This window comes from Neofelis nebulosa, chromosome 6 (assembly GCF_028018385.1).
Source record: "Neofelis nebulosa isolate mNeoNeb1 chromosome 6, mNeoNeb1.pri, whole genome shotgun sequence".
In the NCBI taxonomy this organism is placed as follows: domain Eukaryota; kingdom Metazoa; phylum Chordata; class Mammalia; order Carnivora; family Felidae; genus Neofelis; species Neofelis nebulosa.
The window spans coordinates 69332232-69352149 of NC_080787.1; the positions used below are offsets into that span (position 1 = coordinate 69332232).

At 35.2% G+C, this 19918-nt stretch overlaps 1 protein-coding gene and 1 non-coding gene across 4 annotated transcripts in view; both read left to right on the plus strand.

Annotated features, from left to right (window-relative positions):
* KCNQ5 (potassium voltage-gated channel subfamily Q member 5) overlaps nucleotides 1–19918 on the plus strand; it is a 519096-nt gene that overhangs the window by 73796 nt on the left and 425382 nt on the right. The gene's annotated exons all lie outside the window — the stretch shown is intronic.
* On the plus strand, nucleotides 14236–14341 carry LOC131515584 (U6 spliceosomal RNA). Its single transcript, XR_009263648.1, has one exon. It is a non-coding gene; the product is annotated as a U6 spliceosomal RNA (small nuclear RNA).

Below are 19918 nucleotides of genomic sequence, written 5' to 3' on the forward strand. Positions count from 1 at the left end.
TCCTCTCCATCCCTGTTATTTCTGACCTGCCTCAAGCCTATTCACTCTCCTATGTAAACAGCCTCCTAAGGATTATTCTCCTCCATGTCTTCCTCAAGACAGCCACAAGGGTGGTCTGTTAAGGTGCAGATCTGTTGCCATTACCCCTTTGCTAGAGCCCTGCAATGACCTGCAGTTCAGCAGACAGAGGACAAGCGCTAATGAGGGCAAAGCACACCCACTCTGTGCAGGAGCAGTCATCTCTTCATCTACTCTCCCCTAAAACTCGGACTCTACTCCAGCAATCCTAAACTACTTGCAGTGTCTTGCCCTTTGCATCCTCTGCCTTTGCCCATGCTGCCCTTACTGCCCATCCTCTTTCCTTTACTCCAATTTCTCCCTTAGACTCCACTCCTAAGTCACTTCCTCCAGATGTGGGTCAGGTGGCCCTTGTTTGTGAGCCCATGGCCTGCGCCTGTCTTCTTTACTCCACTTCCATGTTACTTTGTAATGATTGTTAAGTGTCTGCCACCCCCAGTAGATTAATTTTGGGGGGATAAAAACAATGTCATAAGAATCCAACAAAACCAGAAAGGGCTGAAAATGTCTAGTTAAACCATTTCTTAAAAAATATTTCATTTGGCCAGAACCAAGGTACACAGACTTAAATTCTTACAAAGAAGCATTTGCAAAACGAGCAAGTTCAGGTGGTTTAGATACATGTCAGCATTTTAAAATATTCCTCCATTTGGTCTGATTTTTAAAGCATTTTTCTATTTATCCAGTTCTGTTTGGAATATGTGTTCTAATTTTCAGTTAGATGGCAAGAATGTACATGGCCCTGCAAAGGAAGTAATTACCCAGGATGAGGACATTTGATATATTTGCTGTTCCTGTGAAACTTGTAAAACTACTCATTCGAAGAGATTTTCTCTTAAAATAAGGTTTTAAAATAGGGCAAATTCAATAAATCGTTTACTTGTGGCTACTTTTAAACGCCAATATTTTGTACTCCATTTTTGTGTGCCTTAAAATATATGACCAAGCCATACTTTTCTATAAAAATAAAACTGAATCCTACCTACTTCCTTCTGAATACTGATAACTGCACATAAGGTGTTGTGTTTTTAAATTTTATTAATAGCTTCTATTCTAGCCTTGAGCTTCACATTTTTAGATATGTTTTCATTATCATAATTAGGTTTTGGGAAGATCATTTCCTATTTTCTTCTTTTTTTAAATGTATGCAACACAAATCTTTAGAAAAAATATTTCTCCTTATATTTATAGAATGACAGTGAAATCATGTTAAGTTTATCAAAAAAGATTGTTTTTTAATACCCATAAGGACCAAACTGAAATATTTGCAAGTCATTATTTAAGTCTTTAAATAATACATTAACAACATGCATGTTCTTTTTTATGTCTTTGTAAATTGCCCTGTTTCTCATTTGTCAGAGATTACCCAGTGAGAACCCTGTAGGGATATCTGCAAGAGGTGCTTAATAGATTCTTTTAGGCAACAGCAATAATGACCTTCTTTCCTTAGTACAATATGGTTAGTATTTTTCCAAAACATGAAAATCATGTATAGAATTATATATGAATGCCAATATCAACTTTATGATTAGGGAGACTCCTTCCTAATAAAAAGGGAACATATAAAATATGAGTTTACGTTTCCATATGTCTAGTTCTTGCTTTTTAAAAAAGGTAGTCATGGCTTTTCTGGAGAATAATTGTTGTATGTGGTGGAAAAGTTCCTTCCATTCATGTGAAATGTAAAGTTTCCTCTTTGCTTAGAATTACCATTTTTGTAATTAGGAGGGTTTCTTTTTTAAGTGGATTGCTATTATTTCATCTGTATGTATTTCTGACTTCCAACTCCATTCTATTACATTATCTTTTGATTTGCTGATACTGTATAAAACATACTATTTCTTTTCCTTCTTCTTCTACTCCATTAAGTTCATTGCATTTAAAAGAGGATTACTGTACTATTTCATTAAAATATAAACATTATTTACAGAGAAGATGTTACAGTTGAAGATTTGATTATGTCTCCTCAGTTTAGAAACAAAGAGAGAGGCACTCCAGTGCCTACCCAATAGCCTAGCCCAGCTTCCAAGTTATTTCTGACTTGACTCTTTCTTGGTGTCTTTCCTCCAAATAAACTGATTTAGTCAGTGTTTCTGCAATAACATCTATTCTTTTCTGCCTCTCTGCCTTTGCTCAGTTTCTTCCACCTGATGTGCTTTCCTCTGTTTTTGAGCCCAATCCCATTCGCACCAGTGCCCTTTACCACATAGGTGATCACTTTCTTGGTACTCGCATCCTGGGTGTCCTAAATAACTACTTATTCACTTTGATTTAGATGGCTAAGTTGTGAGGACAGAATCCTGGGTCAGTAGAACTCACTGCATGCCTATCAATCATCAGTAAATTTAAACAGCAGAAGCTAAAGCTAGAGTATGTCTTTATATTGAATCCATTTACTACTTTCGTCAGTGTTTGCTAAGTATGAATAGGAAAAATACTTTGCCAAGATATAGATGGTAGAATTGCCTCCATAGATTAAAAGAAATACTAGCTGCTGCCTTTTGGAGACTTTGTATTTTATAAGTAAGAACATTTAAGTAGGAGCAGGTTGAAATGTCATAGTACATTTAATTGTGCAAGTATTCTTAAAAATATGCCCAGCGTTACTGCTGGTGGGAATGCAAACTGGTGCAGCCACTCTGGAAAACAGTATGGAAGTTCCTCAAAAAATTAAAAATAGAACTACCCTACAACCCAGTAATTGCATTACCAGGTGTTTATCCAAAGGATACAAAGCTGTTGATTCGAGGGGGCACATGCACCCCGATGTTTATAGCAGCACTATTGACAATAGCCAAATAATGGAAAGAGCCCAAATGTCCATGGACTGATGAATGGATAAAGAAGGTGTGTGTGTGTGTGTGTGTGTGTGTGTATGTGTGTGTGTGTGTAATGGAATATTACTCAGTGATCAAAAAGAATGAAATCTTGCCATTTGCAACAACGTGGATGAACTAGAGTGTATTATGTTAAGCAAAATAAGTCAATCAGAGAAAGGCAAATATCATATGGGCTTCATTCATATGTGGAATTTAAGACACAAAACAGATGAACATAGGGGAAGGGAAGCAAAAATAAGATAAAAACAGAGAGGGAGGCAAACCATAAAAGACTCTTAAACATGGAGAACAAACTGAGGGTTGCTGGATGTTGGGTGAGGGGATGGGCTAAATGGGCAAGGGGCGTTAAGGAGGACATTCATTGGGATGAGCACTAGGTGTTATATGTAAGTGATAAATCATTAAATCCTACTCCTGAAGTCATTATTATACTATATGTTAACTAACTTGGATTTAAATTAAATGAATAAATAAATAAAAATATGCCTAGCATTTTTACTGTCAAAGTATTTTTAAAATAAAACATGGCCAATGAGATAAATGAAAATTTGTAAAACTTACTTTCTCCTCCTGTAGGAGTTTGTGTCCCTTTAAGAAGTGAGGTTGGGCAGCAGGAGATTTTCTAACCAATTATCAGCCTTGATTTTTGAGGCAAAAAGAGCTGTTAGATTTTGTACTTTAATTACTTCAATTTAAGAGCTAATTTGTTATATTATTGTTATAATATTGTTACAATATTGACAGGCTCAAATTCCCTAAAATAAATGATCAAAGAAAAAAGTCTAGTATAAGATTAAAAATGTTTTTCTTTTTGATACTGTTGTCTGACTCAAAAAAGAGGATTTCTGTGTGTGAAAATTTAAACAAGAGAAAGAATAGAAAACTATTAAAATGAGGTATTACATTTGCATAAATTATTTTTGAAAAAAGTATTTGATAAATGTTTACAGCATAAAGAGCTTCGTTACTTTACTTTGAAATTTTAGTGAAATAAGGCAGCAGATAGCAGAAATATTAAACATCATAAAATTAAATTTGGTTAAAATGCCACTAATAGTGTAGTTGTATTTTCTCTTTTTAGAATGAATTTTTGAGTGGCTCAGAAAAGAAGCACCTTATTGGCCACCGTAAATCTGGCTGTTGTTATCTTTCCTCTTATCAAAGTAGGAGCATTAAGATACTCTGAGTATAAAATGTGAAATGGAAATATGTTTTCTGTTTAAGTTTGAGAGATTCTGATAAATTTAATAATTTATAAAATATCTTGTTATAATTGAATTTTAAAAGATGTCTGTTTAAAGAATCAAAAAAAGATATATTCACTCATCCATTAGACATGTACTGGTGCTTCCTCTTTGCCAGACACTGTGGTAGACACTCAAGATGGAGAGATGAATTACAACTGTAATTCCTCAGAGATTTGCAGGACAAAGAGTGTAAATAAATCTATGACCAAATAAATACAATAGAAATAGTAAATGTTATGTAAATGTGTGTACAGGATATGGTAGAAGCATGAAGATAGTGACCATACTTGCCCATGGCCTCATGATAGGTTCTAAAATATTTATTATATATGGTATAATATATTTATATAAATGCATGTCTTTATAGTTGCAAAAATCTGAAACAAATGTTAATGTCTGTGTATGTACATATTCATATTTTCAATCAGTTATGAATATCAGGCCATAATGGTTTGTTTCATATTTTTCTCATGCCCAAATCACATCTTGATATTATATTAAGCAAATGAGAAAGCACATCAACTCCATTAAGCAATTAAATCTTTATTTTAGTAAATTCCTATGTGGCACACTAAACTGGTGTCGTGATGGCCTTGAAAGTATCAAGGTACCTTCCTAAAAGATAGATTTTCTATAGTAATCTGCAAGTATCATCTTTCTATGTTCCTTATCAAAAGAATAATACAACCACATGTAATATTTTTCTATGCTCATTAATATTCATAAACATGAAGATACCCACACCAGCATAACCATCCTGCCTGTATTGTACTTAAGCTATTTTAGGGAAAATGTATTAACTTAATTGTTTCCTGGTGTCCATAACGGGGAAAGAGATGTCTAGGTAACATGGTCATATAAACTGTGAGTGTGTGTGCATTTGTGTATACCCATTTAGACATGTGTACCACCTAGGGTTTCCAATTGGGAATGGCAATTCAACTTCATAAATGCTTTTGTATGTGTATTCACAAAGCCACCTGATTCTCTTTAAAGTATTACCATTTCCATTACTAAATGTGAAATCTTAAATCACAGATCTTGCCCAATCCACTGGAGAACCAGTGTTGATACTTTTTTTGTTAATATCAGGGCAGAAAGCCTAATTAAATTAATATAAATCAGTATCGATTTGTATCAATAATAAAAGTGTTCTGTATGTGATAATTCTGCCTTCGCTGGCAGGCATTATCCAGTTTTTGATTATGTTTGTGTGTGTGTGTGTGTGTGTGTGTGTGTGTGTGTGTGTGTATGCGTGCATGTGTGCTTATTTCAGAACTTTTTAAAAATGACATCATTATATGGTATATCTGGAAATAGTAGGAAATGAAATAAAGTTTATGTTCATCAATAGAAATGAATATTATTGAAAAATATCCAAAAATAGCCCTTAAGATAAATTATAACTAAGATAAAATGCTTAGGAATGTTTAGTTTATTCCATGATTCTCCTGGAATTTAAAGTATACATTAATCAGAAAATAGTTAATCAAGGACAGAATAGAAACGAGTTACCAATTAAAAATTTTATATGTATACGTTTAATTGTTCAGTAGCTATAAAACTGACTAATAAAATCTGAATCAAAAATATTCTTTTTCTACTAGCACTCCAAAGCAAGTGGACAAGTGTTCAGGGTCTATAGCCGACATGGTATTTACTCAATCAGCTAGTACAGTCAACAGTCTGACTCTGACCTTTTACCCAAAATCAGCTCCAAAACTATATAGCTCTTCTTGTTTTCAGATTCAGAACTTCCCCTCCATTTCTCTTATCAGTCCTAAAGCTGTCGTCCCTACCTTTGTTGAGTCTCATCATCTGCTGTTAAACCACTCATCCAGAACTTTACACTGCTTTTGAGGAAATCAATTTTTAAGAAATACACCTCCTGCTTAGCCAGACCTTCTATTTCCCCCCATCGACATCCTGTCATATTTCCAAAGTAACTGCCTTCTATAAGCTCCTAAAGAGTTCTTACCTTTTATCTATTTCTTTAGTTTCTCTCATACTCTTTTTACCCAGATTTTTGCTTTGGACCTTTGTGAATATGTTGTCCATGACACCCGAAATGTACTTTCCTCTTAATATTGTCTTTCCAAATCTCATCCAGTCTTCAGAGCCCATGCCCAGTCGTGCCTTTAAGAAATCTCCCCCATGGGTTCCCCTCTGGATACTCTTTTAAGTCACTCAGGTATTTATTAGCAATACAGGACATCTAGAACTAGTGATAAAGGTTTTCTATTGTTCCAGTGATACTGTCTCTGTAACATGGACTCAGCATTTTAAGAGAAGAAGCCATGTCATATTCTTCTCTTAATCCTCATTAGAACACAAAAAGACATAACAGGTCCTCAAGAAATACTCATATATTGAGTGTAGATTACAAGGATCATTATGAAACTTTAAAGCAGTAGTTTTCAATCAGGGGCAATATGGGACATTTGGCAATGTCTGAAGACATTTTTACTTGTCCCAGTTGGGAGGGAGATCCTACTGGCATCTAATGAGCAGAAGCCAGGAGTGCAGCTGAACATTCTAACAGTGCACGGGAACACAACAAAGAGTTATCCCAACCCTCCAAAAGTCAGTAGCGCTGAAGTTAAGAAATCCTGCCAAAATAGGTGTTAAATTTCACAGTAAACAATCTAAGATCTTATATATTTCCTCAAAAGCGAGAACCTTTAGGGATTAGGCCATGGAATGCCATTGTATGCATTTCTTCTCTTCTTACCACTGTTAATGGAAGATCAAATAAATGTTCCAAAGACAGCCAGAGGTGATTTAAAAACACTTCATTAAATATTCACATGGCTACCAACACAATAAGATCCAACAGAAACTGAGTCTACACCACATTTATCAAAACATGGTAGGGACCACCTTATTCCTTTTATTACAACTTTCTTCATCCTAAATTTACTCTGATCTGTGCTCCTCAGCAGTTTTTACCCATTCTTATTCATATTACCTTCTGTTTTTGTCAACATATGTTTTGATATTGAAATTGTAATTACAACTAAGTGTCAAAGCATTCATAAATTTGACTTTTTGCATGTATTAACACATATTTCATATGTATTAAGATATGAAATTAAAGGGAGTCAGGGTAGGAAAAAATTGAGAAAAAATTTGAAATGTAAAAAGGAAAATTCTTTCAGATGTTCTTAAAGACATGAAATTATTCAGAATTTTACCTTATTGCAAAGAGAGAAAAAATATTAGATTTGAACTTATTAAACAAATACTTTTTTTCAAACTTTCTTCTAAATGGAGGGACAAATCAAAATAGCAAAATTATAGTTCCTCTTTTGACTCATGTAGTTTTCAATAAGTAGTTGGGTTGCTATCAGGGTATTTTTGGAGAGAAAGGACGTGATTCTCTATGGAATTACAAATATTACATATAATGTTATTGTTGCACCTATTCGTGACACATTCAAAAATAATATATTACCTAAATATAATATTGATCAGTTTTCCTTCCTTTCAAAATCCTCCAAAAATAAAACAAGCATAGAAGAAATTACTTGGTTTGGAGTAGAAGTCACTCTAAATGTGTGCTTTTATTGCCTTGTTTTTAAGACCTTTATTTTAATCCATGCAAAACATCTAAATAATTTAGTTCTGGAATCCCATTCATTGGCAAACTAAAAGACCATCCAAATAAATAATAATCTGGGATTACTCTTGGTCCTTGGAAAGGAAATATTTCTAGAAATAAAAATACTGTTATTCTCTTTTTCCTGTAATTTTCATAGCACTCTGATGGCAGTTTTATGGCCACTAACAGAGATTTGGCCCAGAAAAGCATGCTTAAACTGAGGGTGCACCCCTGCTAAATCAAAATGAATTGTGAAATAGCTAGAAGTGCCACAACTTCTCTTCATGTTCTGCAAATTGTTTCAAGATGTTTTCTATAAACTTGCACTACTTTTGCTTTTATTTCTTTTTACTCATTCATTCAGCAAATATTTACTAAAAATAAATTTACTAAGAATTTACTAAGAATATAAAAAGAATATCCCATGTACCAGCCACTAGTCTTACATGCCCAGTCACTGGTAAGCATGGGCACACATTCTTCCTGTTTGACAGAGATTATAGTCTGATAGGGCAAGTAGATAAAGATCAAATAATTATATAAATAAAGACATTTTTTTTATTCATTCAGGAAACATGCATTGAGTGCCTCCTGTTTTTCCAAAATGTTCTAGACTTGGAGGACACAGTGCCAAAACCTAAGAAGCTGACCTTCTGGCAGGCAAAAAAACAGTAAGCAAATAAAAATAGATAGATGTTATCATGACAGGTGGTACTATGAAAAAATTAAGTTATATGAGGGCAGAAGATTTTGGGGATTGGGGTAATATGTTTCAAGACACAGTGGTCAGGAAATGTTAGAACAGAGACCTGAATGAAGAAAGAGAATGAGTCATGAGAAGAGAATTCCAGGCAGGAAGTGACTGACATATTAGGGAATCCACAAGGGAAATGGGGTGAGTGAGGGAGAGTGGTAGAAGATGAGATCAGAGAGATAGGAAGGGGCTAGATCTTTTATGTGGCAAATACCTTTGGTTATTACAAACTATGCAGAGTGCTTTATAACAAATACAAGTGTTAAAAAAAACAGATAACTGAGAGCCTGGGGAATTAGAGAAGGCCTCTGTTGGGGATTAAATTGTGTCCCCCCAAATTCATATGTTGAAGTTTTAATTCCCCAATGTGATCATGTTTGAAGATAAGGCCTTGAAAGAGGTAATTAGGTAAATGAAGTAGAAGGGTAAGATCCTAATCCAATAAGACTGGTATCTTTATGAGAATACAAAGAGGTACCAGGGACCCATGCACACAGACAAAAGGCCATGTTAGGATTCAGTGAGAAGGTAGATGGCCATTTGCAAGCCAAGGAGAGGTGCTTGAGGAAAAACAAAACCTGCCAATGCTTTGATTTGGACACCTAGTCTCCAGAATTGTGAGAAAAGAATTTATATTGTTTAAGCCACCCAGCCTGTAATGTTTTCTTACAAAAGCAATAGCAGACTGATACAGCTTCCATGAGGATGTGACCTTTGGGCCAAAAACTGAAGGAAATATAGGAGTTAACCACTTGAAGTAGCGTAAGGTAACAGTATGTGCAGGGACCCTATGTTTGAAAAGCATATAGTGTGTTCGAGATTCCAAAAGCCTGTTGGCTGCAGCTCTGAGAGCAAAGATAAGAACCGCACATGGAGAGATGGAAGAGGTTGAGGGAAGGTAAATCATACAAGATCTGGTAGGCTCTCTGAAGGATTTTGGCTTTTATCTTAAAGGGGCTCATATGATCAAAAAGATTTGGCATTTTTAAACATCATCTGGCTATGGAAAATTGGAGTAGGGAAAGAATGAGTGCAGGGAGACCACTCTAAAGTCCCAGAGGGATGGTGAAGTAGACTAGACTGGAAAGGAAGCAATAAAGATGGAGAGAAGTAGATAGTTGCGGATGAAGCTGACAGGACAAGGATTACTCCTACATCTTTGGGCCTTGCAGATGGAAGGAAGTTGATTCCACTCTTGAGATAGGGAACACTGAATTCATAATTTTATCTCCAAACCTAATCAGTTCCATTTTGAACATGTTGAATTTGAGATGCTTCTAAAATATCCAAGTGGAGAATGAGTAAGTGGATAAATCTGGAGCTCAGAAAACAGATGGAAGCTGGAGATATAAGCTTGGGGTTCACCAGCATATATATAGTAATTGAAACTTGCTGTAGTTTCAGTTCTCTAGAGACAGGGATTTTATTTGTTTTGTTCACAAATGTATCCCAGGTGCATGGAACAGTGCTGACATATGGGAGGCACTCAATACATATGTGTTGAATGAATTAATTAATAGATTACCTACAGAGAGCATTTCATATGAAAAGAGAAATAGGTCTAGAATGAAACCTTGAAGAAACATTCATAGGCTGGGTAGAACTTACAGATATACAACGAAGGAACAGTCAGAAGAAAATCAGTAAAGTCTGAGGTAGGTACGTGTAGCCAGAGGAAGAGTGCTTCAAGAAGAAAGGTGAGTTCATCCTCTGCAGTGAGTGGCATGCAGCAGCAAGCGTAGCCCATGAATGAACACTTCTGAATCCTAACGGCTTTAAAATACTTGAATTTATTTATCACTGTTGTCAATCTTTGAATCAAAAAAGATTTGATTTCTTTTTTTTTTTTTAATTTTTTTTCAACGTTTTTTATTTATTTTTGGGACAGAGAGAGACAGAGCATGAACGGGGAAGGGGCAGAGAGAGAGGGAGACACACAGAATTGGAAACAGGCTCCAGGCTCCGAGCCATCAGTCCAGAGCCTGACGCGGGGCTCGAACTCACAGACCGCGAGATCGTGACCTGGCTGAAGTCGGACGCTTAACCGACTGCGCCACCCAGGCGCCCCTAAAAAAGATTTGATTTCTTATGTGCAGGATTTACCTCAGATAATAACAGTCTCTTGGAACCACATCTCTGACACATTCCCAGCATGGGTGTGTATATAATTTCATCATCATTCCATGCATTAATTTATGATCATAACGACAGTTGCAAATAACGTATTTGAGTAATGGAACACCAGTAGCTTTTCTGACAAATGCATTTGAAGTCTTCTCTCTGGATGAAAACTCAACCGCTTTTTGCCTTACTATCTCCTCTCCTCCCTCTTTTTATTTCACTCTGTGCTTCCCTACACTCTGAATAACAAAGACTTTATTAGCTTCATGAATAACCACATGATAAGTCATAATTAAGACCTGAATAAATGGTAAAATAATTTTATTTCACCACCTGTATACTGTCTACAAAAAATGTAGACTGGTTAATTAATTAATTTATTAATTTCCAAAGTTATGAGTATATTTTGTGTAATCCTAGTTATTCTCATATAGATTCTCCACCTTGCAGAAGAGCTATATGGAACCATCTGGGGACATTTCTTATTCTCATGACCATAGTTTTCTTATAGCTGAATTAGGGTCATGGACCTCAACTGAGAGATCAAGAATATTCAGCAGAAAATCCTGCCTCTACATTTCTTCTGAATGGCCTCTTTCTTGAGGTAGATGACCCACTTGACTCTTATTCATTATTAGCAATAGAAAGAATAAGGAGAAAAGTCATTAAGTAGTCCTTGGTTTTGATCCCAACTGTGGATTATAAATATTTAGTTTAAGGATAGTTCTGTTTCTTCCTCCCTGCTTTATTTTTCTTCAATACACTTATCCTACTTGAAATTTTATTATATGTTTTTTACTTTATTTGGTCTTGGATTATCTTCCAACGGAAAATAAGAACAAGACAAGAACATTGTCTCTCTCAGCTTTGCTGCATCCTCACACTCAAAACTATGCCTGACATATTGCAGGAGCTCAGTAATATTTACAGGATAAATAAATAAATAGATACTTAAATCCTGATGGTGGGAAGTAGATATAAAATGCTGGTTGAGTTTGCTATTTAGCATGAAATGCAATTCTTGATATCAAGTCACACATTTGAAATATAGGCAAACTTTTTGGCTTTGGATTTAACATCTTTAGCTGACTTCTCCTAAGCACCAGCCCCACATTGGATGTTTCCACATGAAGATCCAAAAGGTGCTTTGAACTCAAGGTATCCCACCCAATCACCCTTCTTTTTTGTTTTCTGCCCCCCACCCCCCACAACCCTCACACCTCTTCCTCCTCCTCAAGGCCTTCTTATCACCTTTTACCTACCTGCTCCTTTGAGTTATAAAATCCCTCTCCTTCTGATACCCAACCTCTCAACCACATGGCCCCTGTCATGATTCATTGGATAACTCCCCTTTCCTGACAGTTGCAAGGCCTCCTAAGGACTTCTGGTGCCTCTAGTCTCCCTTTTTTTCCAGTCGATATTCCATATTCCAGATATTCCACACTTAGCAGTGTGAATATTAGCTAATCAATAAAAAACATTAAGTTTATTGTGTGTGCATTCTAGGTTCAAGGAATAGTCTAAGGCCAAATGGGGCTCTTTGTCTTACATGAGGGCATAAAGACTAGATATGCTCATGTCACTGTCCTTCTCAAAAATGTTCAAAGACATTTTCCCATTTACATTCAGTAAAACTTAATCCCTTAAAATGATATTTCCAAACTCTTTTTCCTTCCTAGTTTTATATCCAATCCTTCCTATGACCCTAAACACAAGCACTCTACATAATTCCTGTATTGTTTCTAGAAAGGGTATGCACTTCATCTTGAGTTGTGACTTTCTTCATCTCGTCCCTTTGACTGGAATGGACTCCTCTTTCCCCTTACCCACATGATAAGATCACTTTCATTCTCAGATGCCTAACTGAAATCTGCTCACCTATGAGCCCTTTTCCACCACCACAGGAAGAATTACATCTATTCTGTTTGCTCACAGCCTTCATTTAGTCCTCTGTAAGAGCACTTATATGTGCTATGGAGTAGGTTCTGAGCACCTTAGAGACATATGCTCCTGGTGAGTTCATTTTTTGTTTAAGGGATCTTATTACTAAGCCTTAATTTCTCTACATATTTGAGATTTCAAGTTCATATCAAATAATGTCTTTCTAAAGTATTCCTACCTTTCCTCCGATATGTTCTATTAAGTGCTAGCCATGATTGTGCAACACTAAAATAACTGCTATGCTCTATTTCTCTAAAGTTCTCCATCCTTGAGCTGTAGCAATGAGCAGCTTTTTATAGCCCATTTGGTAGGAAGACTTACACCATCTTTAGAGTTCAAAATGGAAATGAATCCTCCACTGCGCTGAACAGATCCTCATAGAACGTCCTGTGCAATATGGCTAAATACTTTGCTTTCCCTTTTTTTGCTAATGTAGCTCAGGAGCAGTTGCTTGTGTACTTTATGCCTAATAATCATGTGGTTACAAAAGGACATGCAAAAATCTCTTTTTGTCATAAATATAGATAGTGGTAACCTCGGGTATTATTTGGTAGCTAGGGTGATTTCACTAATGACCAGCAGATACAGAGCTTAATTGTCAACTGATATATGTCAGAACTCCATATACTGGCTAATTTCCATCAGTTTCTAAATGGTAACTGCTAATGTCAAGGCAGTTCAAAAACAGCGAAAACTTGATTTCCCCTTAATATCCTGAGAATCATATTAATGGGCACCAGGGAGTCTGGGCAATAAATCTGATGGATTTTTGCCATCATATTTAGAATACAAATTAATGCTAGAAACAGTTTTCTAACAGGAGATAATAAAGGAAATGGGAAAACAAAAATAAATGTTACAAAGAGGAAAAATACAGTCTCTGTGAGCAAATTAATTGCTTTTGTAAATTAGATGGAACTTTTTAAATCTAGGCAAGAGTTTTAAAATTATATGATTTAGCTAAATAACATAGTATTTATTCCTACCATCAAATATTTGTCTTTCTGTTGGGGCCAAAATTGATGTTTAAATATGTTTTATGACAAAGAAGTGGTTGCCAAATTATTTACTAGTGAATATTTCTTTAATTGGACTGAGGTAAGTGAGAATGTGATTCATCCCTAAAGTGGCCAATTTCAGGCAGGGTGGGTGTGAAGACTGACTCCCATCTCTATACCTACCAGTGAGATCATTAGAGACATGCAGTGTTTGTAGCACACAAACTGGACAGTATCTGGGTGTGTTCACAGTACAACTACACAATACGGGTTCTGCCAACCTGTCCCAAATCCTCAGGCCAAATCCCTTGAGGCCCTGGCTTTCACCTTGCAGATTTTGGCTGTTAATGACAGTTACAATCTTGTATACCAAAGGCTTTCAGAAAATGTTTGTGCTTTGATTATGACAAAGACTTTCTTGCTACAGAGGTTTAGACAAGGTTCTGAAGCATAAGATGAAATGGGTAATGAGCAGAAAAAGCCAAATGTAATTTTGCTGAGACCAATTCCTGCCTTCACATGGTAGTGAGTCTCCTTGGTTTCTCACTAAAATATGAAGAGGATGGATCCTCTCCTTGGCCGAGGACATGTACTTGCTTAATAGCGTATGTAATTTACTTTGTTGGGTTTTTTTTAATAAAAATTGTATATACTTGTGCTCACTTTGGAAGTATATGTACTAAAATTAGAATGATATAGAAAAGGTAGCATGACCCTCGCACAAGGTTGACATGTAAATTTGTGACGCGTTCCATAGTTTTATAGGAAATATAGTTAATAATATCTAACAACTATGGTGACAGATGGTAGCTAGATTTATCTCGGTGATCATTTTATAATGTACATAAATGTTGAATCACTATGTTGTACACCTGAAACTAAATTATATGTCAACTACACTTCCATTTAAAAAAGAAATTCACAAACAATAGGTGTTTAAGAGTTCTCTTACACATTTTGTGAAGTTGAACCAGACAATTTGAGAGTAAAGTGGCTAACTTATTCCTCTCAAATAATCCACATAAAATATAATATTGCTAAGTAAATTCTATTTCTAGGCCAAAAAAATATATATTTAAGATGTATAACATTGTGTTTTGATGTACATATATACTAGTGAAATGAATACTATGGTCAAGATAATTATCCATCTCACATAATTACCTTTTCTGTGTGTGTGTGGTGAGAGTACCTAATATTTACTCTCAACAGATTTCCAGTACACAGTGCTGTGTTGTTAATTATAGGTGCCATACTATACGTTAGATCTCTAGAACTTATTCATCCTGCAGAATGGCTTACTTTCAAATATAGACACATATAAATTAAAAAGGGGAAATCAATTATAAAATCACATTTATAAAACATCTTAAAAATAATTCTTGTGCTTTATGCTATTGTATTTTAATGATGATTAATCTAATACTATGAAATTATAATGATATCTCTTACTGAGTTCTTAAAAAGAATAATTATTTCATAGTATCTGAATATCCTAATATTCTCTCACTTTTTCAAGTCTTGAGAAATATTGTATCTACAAATAATTTTTCTCCATAGCGTGCATCAAAATTCAGAAGTTCAAGATTGATGTTTGTGGTATAATTACTTTTATATTGTTACATGTAAAATCATGGAAATATGCTTGAGATCATAATTAAGTACCTATTTCAAGTCAATAAGAACTCTTGTACAGTTTGTTAAGGATGAAATACAGTGAGAGAACATTTGACTTGTAATATGAGAGTCCATGCCCAGAAACATTATGTGTATCATAGAAAAAATAATGCAGTGGATTTTATGTTTTATTTTAATTTTGAGAAATAGATAATTGCTTAATAGATAGATAATTTTCACATGTAAAGTATGTCATATGATTAATAACAGATTAAAAGATAGCTGATAAGCTCATTTTAATATTCTCACACAGTAGTGTTCAAATTTAAATCTTTTGCTGTCTTAAACTTTCCATATCCTTCCTGATGTTTTATTTAATGCAAATATTTTTATAAAATATGCACACATATTTAAAGAAAGTACAATAGCATATTTATAAGAACTTATGATGATAATTTTACGAAAGTCATCTAATAAATGAAACCTCTACTCTAAAGAACTCTTAAATGATATGAAAACATCAAGAAGCCTTGAGGCACCTGGGTGGCTCATTTGGTTAAGTGTCTGACTCTTGGTCTTAGCTCAGGTCTTGATCTCAGGGTCATGAATTCAAGCCCTATGTTAGGCTCTGTGGAGACTACTTAAAAAAAAAAGCATTAAGAAGGCTTAATATCTGGGGTCTTACACAAACAAATAGATAACAAACCACATATGTCTACCTAAAAATTAAAAGAAGTAATATAAAGAATTGGTGGTGGAGGGGGGAAATCTAAGTTGAATTTAAAGAACTAGATCAGATCAAACACAGGTCAATTCTTCTTTTCCTATAGACCTTCTTGGGGACATAGATCCCATTGTATTTAAAATTTGAATACATTTTATTGGCTCATGGATTATTTTAGCTCTGTTATTAAAATTATATTTCACTTCAAAGTATGTCATTTGAAAGATTTGCAGCAATGTCCTATGTCTGATTTCTTTAGGAAAAAAATAATAAAGTCTTAAATGCATCTTTAAGGGATAAGATATTGAGATTCAAAAATACATTTCAGTAAGACAATGTGAGTTGATCTTAATAGTTACCATAATAAGTTTTCTATTTACTCAAGTGATATTGCTATTGTTCAAAATTATTTTAGAGCTCTTCTTTTGGTTTTGCCTTTATAACCAAATTATGAACCACATTAAAAAAATTTCCAGTATGTTACAGTTGCATCTTGTTCTTAACCCAAATGCCATTGCCCACCTTAATTATTTATACTGTTTATCATAAGGGACTCCAAATATCCTTTTATAGCCTCCCACAATAAAATTCATTCTTTGAGTAAATTTAAAAGAATGGGACACAGTTCCGAAGGAAATTTAAAAAGTAATTTTGAAATACTTAAAAGGCTATTCATGAGAATAAATGAATGTATAACCTTATAAAGTAACTATTTTATAAAGGAAATCAATTATTTGGACGTATAAGATATGGTATGTGCATGTAGTCATATGTTTTTATTCATTTATTTACTTATGAATGAACTACCATAATAGTGTGAAAAACTATTCTTAGCATCAAGGAGGCATTTTAAATGTTTCTCTTTTTGTTTTAAGGTTTTATGCTTAGTTGAATATTCATTTAGCTTTTGTGCAATACCAAACGCAGTGGGTGAAAACCTGCTTTAGAGGCTTCTCCATGGTCTTTAATTGTTCATCTCAACAGAAGCTTTACTTTGTGCGAATTAATTCTGGGCACCACATTTTGTAAAGGCTGGGTCTATAGCCGCAAGATTAAATTTATATTCACGTTTTTATGGCATAAACAAGACCACTTATGTTTGGTTCACTGTTTTGTGGCTGTCATATTACTCATTATATAGTAGGTGTTCAATTACTGTCTCTTGAATGGATGTCAGATGTCAGACACACACAATTTGTCATTTTTAGGTTTTCTAAAAATGTTATTTGAGAGACATGTTCAACTTTGGTGAAACGAGATAAAATTATATTTTAACAAAAGCAATCTTTAAAGAAGAGATTGCAGGGATGCTAATTCATAAAACATATAAACCTCTTCTTCTTTAGCCACTCTTCCCCAGTGCTACCTCAAAGCGGCAATTTAAATTCTTTTATGCATTTTATCTACACAATGTTTATTAAACACCTACTATAAGCCAAAGAGTGTTCTAGGGACTGGGAAAATAGCTATAAACAAAATAGAGCTCCCACATAATTTGCATTTTAGTGGAGGCAAATGATGATTCTTGAAGATATTGTAATGTATTTGTGAGCATTGTTTTTGACTATTAACAAAATGTGAGTAATGATCCCAAAGCAGTGGAGTCTCACTGGCATAATTTGGTGAGCTTCATAAACTGTATCACAAAAGAGAGTGCTTTCTACCCAGTTTGAGCAAATGTAGACAATCCGGATGCCTAACACCTAATGTTCTTTCACCAGTGTTAAAATGGTTTGCTTAAGAGGAATGGTTGACCACTTTGGATTTCTCAGGAGTTGCCAAACAATGTCTTCACTGAGAGGTCATTCTTGGATGACATATGCTTTTAGAAAATAATACATGTGAAGTGTTAGTATAGGAACACTTATTTTTGGTACATTATCTAATAAAGGCTACAGGCTTTGGGCTTTTAATCTTAGTATTAGCCACATATTTAAAGAGTAATGGACAGAGCATCACCTAAGTAAGTCTCTACTTAAAATCCATCTCCATGAGGCTGCCTCTAGATATTTTAATGTGTATTTCAACCACAGAAATAAAAACTGGGTGAATACTTCTGTTTATGCATTCATGAATGAATTTCTCTAAAAACATGAAAAATTTCTCTAAAAGCATGAAAAATGCTTCTAGTACTAAGAAGGTTTTTGAAAAATTATTTCAATTAAAGGCCATTTGTTGAGTAGATATTCACTCAGCTGTTGCACTACAGTAGTAACAACAGTAGCTAGAATCTGGCCTTGGAGTCTTCCCTAGCATGACCTCGCATGACTCTCTTTCTGCCAAACATCACACTGCCAATCCTTAGCTGTAAATCTCTAGAGGGCAAAGACTGTATTTTATATGTGTACCCCTTCCAATCCCTACAGCCACCCCAAAACATACACAGTGCCTCATGCATGGAGTACCCGTATGTTTTTACAAATTGGTTTTGGTTAAGAGCTATAAAGAACCCTTTCTTCTTCCTTGCTTTCTATTGCTAAAAATTTCCCTTGAGTAGCTTTCCTGAAAAACTGAGGTTGCCCTGGCAGCAAGCATTTACTTTTTTTTTTCTAAATTTCTTTTGATAACTGGGATCTTATAAAAGAGTTCCTCTGAACTGATCTCTAAGAGAGTTTGAATAGTTATGTCACAAACGTGGGCCTCATCCTTTGCTGGTCTGCCTACTCTGCTTGCCACTTTTCCATCAGCAGTTGGTGGCATTCAGCAGCAGCTGCCTTATCTTTATCTTGCTTTTCACTTGAAGATTTGGGAGCTAAGCCAGGTCTTGAGATTGTTCCCTTCTGCTCCTTTTTACGGTCTTATTTGAAATCCTTTCACATACTTGGGGGGTGCCCAGAGAAGGAAGGACAAAAAAATGAGTTTCTCCCTACTCCCCAACATAAGTCCCATTTTAAGCCTGCTTTTGTAATTACTAGTATTTCATCAGTTGCTCTTTTTGTATTGAAATATAAAAACAATCAGGGCGCCTGAGTGGCTCAGTCGGTTAAGTGTCCAACTTTGGCTCGGATCTCGCAGCTCATGAGTTTGAGCCCTGCATTGGTCTCTGTGCTGTCAGCTGGGAGCCTGGAGCCTGCTTTGGATTCTGTGTTTCCCTCTCTCTCTCTGCCCCTCCCCCGCTCACGCTCTCTGTCGTCTCTCTCTCAAAAATAAATATACATTAAAGAAATTTGAAATGCAAAAATATTCTGGCTTTGTTTTCTAAAAATAACTTCTAAGAAATGGTTCAAACATGGTTGTAAAATGGAATCAGTGAAAAAGAGATACTACTGGGATCAGAGGAAAGGATATTCATTCATTCATTCATTCATTCGTTAAAAAACTGTTAAACATCTACTATTTGTTTGGATCTGTAGGGCCATACAAAGATGAACAAAACATAATTATACTCCCTTAAAACATGCAACCTAGGTGGATAAATTGGAATCCTGCCCTGTACCAGCAGGTATCTGAACTCCACTCAGAATTTTAGACCCCTATACTATGCTAGGTTTCAGATGGACAAGTATTATTCTTCCCCTGGAGAAGTATTTTGAAAGACTACTATAGTCTCCCTTCCCCAAAGATGAAGGACACTGAGATGGAAGACAGAAGCAGAGATCTCTCCAAGACATTAGGCATTCCTTGCTGTTCCATTCTACCTGCTACTTCCCGAAATAACCCCACTAGGAAGCCTCTTCTCTCATATGTTCTTCTGAGTACACCCCAAACTTCTTTCATAATGAAAAACAAAGAGAATAAAAAAAAATTTAACTAACTCAAGTCCAGCTATGTGCCATCAATATTTCATTCAATTCTTACACCAATGAGATGAGGCAGATATTTTACTAGTGAAAAATCTGGGTACTGAACGACCAAGCCTAGTCAGGATTCAAAACCAGGTCCATGTGACTCCAAAGTCATACACATTTTTAAAGTTATAACTTTGTGGCATCCTTTGATGCCTTCCTATGAAGCTTTGATGTCCTTCCTATGAAGGTGGCATCTTTTCTTGGTGGTG